Genomic DNA, 6,000 nt, shown 5'->3' on the forward strand with positions numbered 1-6,000 from the left:
GTCTATTAGATGTGGATTCTCTGATGAAGGCTCACTCAGCCCAAACGCGTAAATGTTCCATTTTACAGACAGCGAAGTTATGAGTGTCTTAATGTGTTGATAAGTAATGCAAAGTGTACATTGATGATATTGTCTGGATGTAAAAAAGAATCATTTGAAGACGACTAGATGTAATCTGAACCAGTTATTATTTTGGGAACTTTTTGTAGTGTGTAAATTTTGGTGTCAACATTTTAATGTTTAGTATAGGCCATGATGGGGTCAAGGGGGGGTATATACAGTTATGAATATAATGGAATATATAAATTAGTATTCAACAGACGGTAATGTGGTCCCGCAGATAGTCCATATTTTCATAATATTCATAATAATGGTAAAAAAAATAAATGGTAAATGGTGCATTTATATAGCGCCTTTATCCAAGGCGCTTTACATAGATTGTGCATTACATTCACCCATTCACACACACATTCATACACCGATTGCGGCGGAAGCCATGCAAGGTACCAACCAGCACATCGGGAGCAATTTGGGGTTCAGTGTCTTGCCCAAGGACACTTCGACATGTAGACAGGAGGAGCCGGGATTCGAACCGCCGACCCATGGATCATTGGACGACCTGCTCTACCTCTTGAGCCACAGTCGCCTATCTCCTCCATATGTTGATTTGAAGAAACACACCCTATTATTCAACTCTGTTTGATGTAAAAAGTACATCTTGTCTTGTAAATTAAATGATGCACTAGTTTTTAGATGGCTGGCCGCTCAGGCGGTCAGGTCAGTCCGTACGTGGGCCAATAAATGGTCAATTCAACACTCGAGGAAACCTCTCTCTGCCTTTTTCATCTGATGCCTTGTTTTTCCACTACTCTACAGAGAACTCCATTCATCTCTAGTTTGGTTAGAATTTAAATACCGCGACAACAGACAGCAGTGTGCTGATTGACTAAAAGTGTCAATATTATTTATTTATTATGTGAATTTATGATTCAGTATATGGGCCTGTGAAGTGGTAGATAATTCTGTTACAATGTCTCCATCTTACTGTTCCTGCAGTAACCGAGGAGTTTAAACAAGCTGACACTAGCTATATTTGTAAGATAATAATAGGCATATTAAATTGTCTGTTCAAATTTAAATCTGAGTCTAGGACAACACCAAGATCTTAAGGCCATCTTGACTCTTAGGTATAAGACACCAGGAATGGGTGAGAAATTACAGTGTAGCTGGAAATCAAACACTGCAAAACAAGGCTTTACGCACTACTGTAGGTGGGTTAGGTGCACGCGCGCGCACACGCACGCACGCACGCACGCGCGCGCGCGCGCACGCACGCACGCACGCACGCGCACACACACACACACACACACACACACACACACGCACACACGCACGCACACACGCACCGAGTCACGCGCTACAAGCTTGTAGGTCTGCTATTTTTGAAAAATCGTGAAAATGTGGCACAAATTTGGAATATATATATTTTTTTTACTCCAATCTTTGCTTCTGGGGGGGGGGGGGGGGTGGCCAATTACATATCATTTTTGGGGTCCTTGACATGAAATATTGAGCACCACGAATACAGAAAACAGGTATTTCAGAAAACTGTCAGAATTTAGAAGACTTTTTAAATTTTGACAGGCCTATATGGGTTAAACAAGGATGTTGTTAACCATCTCTGTTAAGCACATTGGTTTTACCATGTCTGAGGTGTAATATAATGAATTATGTAATGTAAACATGCTGTAAATGCATACATTATGTAATGTAAAACATGCTGTAATTGCAACTGTGAAATGGTGTCTTATAAACCCATGAGGGTTGGGCACAAGGTGTGTATGACACGAAAATAAATAAACAATCCAAAAAAAAAAAAACTGCACAGAACGTTAATGATAAAATGAAATAAAAATGTCTGTGATGAGACCGATACGATTCTATCATTGTTAATTTACACGAGGAAGGGCATTGAACTGTATGACCTTGCATTCATGTAAAACTGTGACTTTTCGCTCCCTCAGGTCCAGCGACGCCGGCCTCCTTGAGGTCCCTAAAAGGATCGAACGAAAAACCTGGGGCGACAGGGCCTTCTCTGTGGCCGCCCCTACCCTCTGGAACGCTCTCCCCAAACACATCAGAGATGCCCCCTCACTTCCCACCTTCAAATCTGCACTAAAAACCCACCTGTTCACAATCGCATTTCCAAGCTGATGTGTTTTTAAAACTTGTTATATGCACTGTTTTATTGGTTTTATTCTTATAATTGTTTTTTTTCTAATAAAGTTGTCCTTTTTCTTGTTCCCCCCCTGGCCCCAACACATGTAAAGCGTCTTTGAGTGTCATGAAAAGCGCTATATAAATCCCAGCAGTGTGTGCCTAAAATATTAGGACTAGAGATACAGTATAAGTCGTTTTTACACTTGGTTGCATGCTGAAAATAGCAGATCTACAAGCTCACAACGCGTCGCAGCGCGACGCGTTGTGAGCTTGTAGATCTGCTATTTTCAGCAAGTGTAAAATAAGTCATTACGACGGCATCAAGGCCCGCCAAAATACATTTTAGTCGACTAAATCAACTTGTAGATTTAGTCGACAAAAATCTTATGACATTTTGTCGACTAAAACTAGACTAACACTAAAACATTCCAGGTGACTACAATGTGACTAAAAGTAAATGAAAACTACGACTAAAACTATTATCAAAATTTGCTGCCAAAAACAACACTGCCTTCCACAGCCCAACTGTCTACACACTACCTGGGCATCGCGCAGGTGCCAACTGTCGTCACACACCGTCCCCCAACTGCCACCATGGTAGATCTCCACTCTGCACACACCGTCCCCCAACTGCCACCATGGTAGATCTCCACTCTGCACACACCGTCCCCCAACTGCCACCATGGTAGATCTCCACTCTGTTTGAGCCGCCCACAAGCCTCACTGGATAATCAGCTGAGAAGAACACCAATTCAATTTGTACAAATGGCAGCACACGTACAGTACAGAGTGACACTCGTCGTTATAATGCCATTATTATGTTATGGTATACATTTACCTTCACAAACAACGGCAGCATCTTCACTGTGAGCGCAGTTGTGGTTTCCAGTCCCAGAATGGCTGCACTGCGAGAGCCCTGATTCGCTGCCCGAACAGCTGACGTCATAGGAAAAACAGCATAAAGCTCATTGTGGGATAGCCACAAAGTTGCATGCAGCCCAATATTTAGCAACCCCTCCAGATCTACAAGCTCACAATGTGTCGCAATGCGATGCATTGTGAGCTTGTAGATCTGCCATTTAAAAAAATACTTGAAATAAGACATTCTGCATAAAGAGTACTTTCTACTTTTGATACTTTAAGTACGTTTTGATACCAATACTTTTGTACTTTTACGCATGTACATTTTGAATTCCGGACTTTTACTTATTTCTATATTGCAGTATTGATACTTTTACTCAAGTACACAATGTAAGTACTTTTTTCCACCAGTGGTTGAAACACCTTGCCCCTCCCCTTCTGTCTTTACAATCTGCTCACTCACTTCCATACACAAACGTCCTAGTTCCAACTATGATGGATTATCCAGCACGACATTAAAGGCAGTAATCAAACGTTATATATTATTTACCTTCACAATCAACACCAGCATCTTCTTTGTGAGCACAGGTGTGGTTTCCAGTCCCAGAATGGCTGCACTGTGAGAGACTTGATTCATTGCCTGAACAGCTGACGTCATCCAACATGATGCTCCCACAGCCCTCCCCCAAGTGCCGACCCTGGTGCCGACAGAGCCCTTCCACAGCCTAACTGTCTACACACTACATGGGCATCAGTGAGACCCCAGCCATCGTCACACACCGAGCCCCAACTCCAACCGTTGTAAGGGAAGGTAAGGTAAGGTACATTTTATTTATAAAGCGTCTTTCAAAACAAATGTCACAAGGTGCTGTACACCAAACAAAATGAAATAAAACAAGAGCAACACATAGATCAACCTTGCCTAATGTAAGTCGCTCTGGATTAAGAGCGTCTGCTAAATGCCTAAATTGTAAAATTGTAAATCAACAATAAAACGACGACACAATGGTCCAGTCCAGAACGGCAGAAAATGTCAACTTCTCATCCGCCCTACCCCATGACCATGTCAGTGCCAAATTAAATATAACCTTCCCATTCTTACTAGTCCATTTCAGTGCATCGTGAAATGCGTCCTTCCCCAACTCCTCTGCCCGGTCGAGTGCGGCCTCTGCCACGTCGAGTGCGCCTGCCGCCCCCCTTCTCGGCCAAATCCAGTGCATCGTCAAGTGGCTCCTTCACATCCCCCTCGACCGTTGCATCTAATTTATCATCTTTCAGACTTATCACGGGACCCATACTTATCATGGGACCCATACTTATCATGGGACAATGTAACCCCTCCTCCCCCTAGAGCGCTACCCAATGTAACCCCTCCTCCCTCTAGAGCGCTACCCAATGTAACCCCTCCTCCCTCTAGAGCGCTACCCAATGAACCCCTCCTCCCTCTAGAGCAGGGGTTCTCAACCCGTGGGTAGCGACCCCTCGGGGGATCGCCAAAGTATTTTAGGGGGTCCCCAAATCCTACAAGCTCGTAGCGCGCCACTCGGTGGCGCGCTATGAGCTTGTAGATCTGCTATTTTTCAATAGCTAAATTATAACATTGCTTAAAACACCAAAAGGGGTTCCCGCCCAAAATGGTTTAAGGTTATTGTAGCTGTCAATTTATATTGGGGGTCGGGAGGAGGCGGGGCGGGGGTCCCGAGACATTGCCAAAGCATTTCCGGGGGTCCCCGGCCAAAAACGTTGAGAACCCCTGCTCTAGAGCGCTACCCAATGTAACCCCTCCTCCCCCTAGAGCGCTACCCAATGTAACCCCTCCTCCCCCTAGAGCGCTACCCAATGTAACCCCTCCTCCCTCTAGAGCGCTACCCAATGTAACCCCTCCTCCCTCTAGAGCGCTACCCAATGCATCCCCTCCTCCCTCTAGAGCGCTACCCAATGTAACCCCTCCTCCCTCTAGAGCGCTACCCAATGTAACCCCTCCTCCCTCTAGAGCGCTACCCAATGTAACCCCTCCTCCCTCTAGAGCGCTACCCAATGTAACCCCTCCTCCCTCTAGAGCGCTACCCAATGTAACCCCTCCTCCCTCTAGAGCGCTACCCAATGCATCCCCTCCTCCCTCTAGAGCGCTACCCAATGCATCCCCTCCTCCCTCTAGAGCGCTACCCAATGTAACCCCTCCCCCCTCTAGAGCGCTACCCAATGTAACCCCTCCTCCCTCTAGAGCGCTACCCAATGTAACCCCTCCTCCCTCTAGAGCGCTACCCAATGTAACCCCTCTTCCCTCTAGAGCGCTACCCAATGTAACCCCTCCTCCCTCTAGAGCGCTACCCAATGCATCCCCTCCTCCCTCTAGAGCGCTACCCAATATAACCCCTCCTCCCTCTAGAGCGCTACCCAATGTAACCCCTCCTCCCTCTAGAGCGCTACCCAATGTAACCCCTCCTCCCTCTAGAGCGCTACCCAATGTAACCCCTACTCCCTCTAGAGCGCTACCCAATGTAACCCCTCCTCCCTCTAGAGCGCTACCCAATGTAACCCCTCCTCCCTCTAGAGCGCTACCCAATGTAACCCCTCCTCCCTCTAGAGCGCTACCCAATTAACCCCTCCTCCCTCTAGAGCGCTACCCAATGCATCCCCTCCTCCCTCTAGAGCGCTACCCAATGCATCCCCTCCTCCCTCTAGAGCGCTACCCAATGCATCCCCTCCTCCCTCTAGAGCGCTACCCAATGTAACCCCTCCTCCCTCTAGAGCGCTACCCAATGCATCCCCTCCTCCCTCTAGAGCGCTACCCAATTAACCCCTCCTCCCTCTAGAGCGCTACCCAATGTAACCCCTCCTCCCTCTAGAGCGCTACCCAATGTAACCCCTCCTCCCTCTAGAGCGCTACCCAATTAACCCCTCCTCCCTCTAGAGCGC

General features: G+C 46.5%; 1 long non-coding RNA gene across 1 annotated transcript; it reads right to left on the bottom strand.

Annotated features, from left to right (window-relative positions):
- Positions 1–2,929: 2,929 nt before the first annotated feature.
- On the bottom strand, positions 2,930–3,767 carry LOC306929569. Its single transcript, XR_013790809.1, has 3 exons — positions 3,632–3,767; positions 3,059–3,156; positions 2,930–2,955 (listed from the first exon to the last, which is right to left on the bottom strand). It is a non-coding gene; the product is annotated as an uncharacterized lncRNA (long non-coding RNA).
- Positions 3,768–6,000: the final 2,233 nt, after the last annotated feature.

Source organism: Electrona antarctica (assembly GCF_951216825.1).
Source record: "Electrona antarctica genome assembly, chromosome: 9".
In the NCBI taxonomy this organism is placed as follows: domain Eukaryota; kingdom Metazoa; phylum Chordata; class Actinopteri; order Myctophiformes; family Myctophidae; genus Electrona; species Electrona antarctica.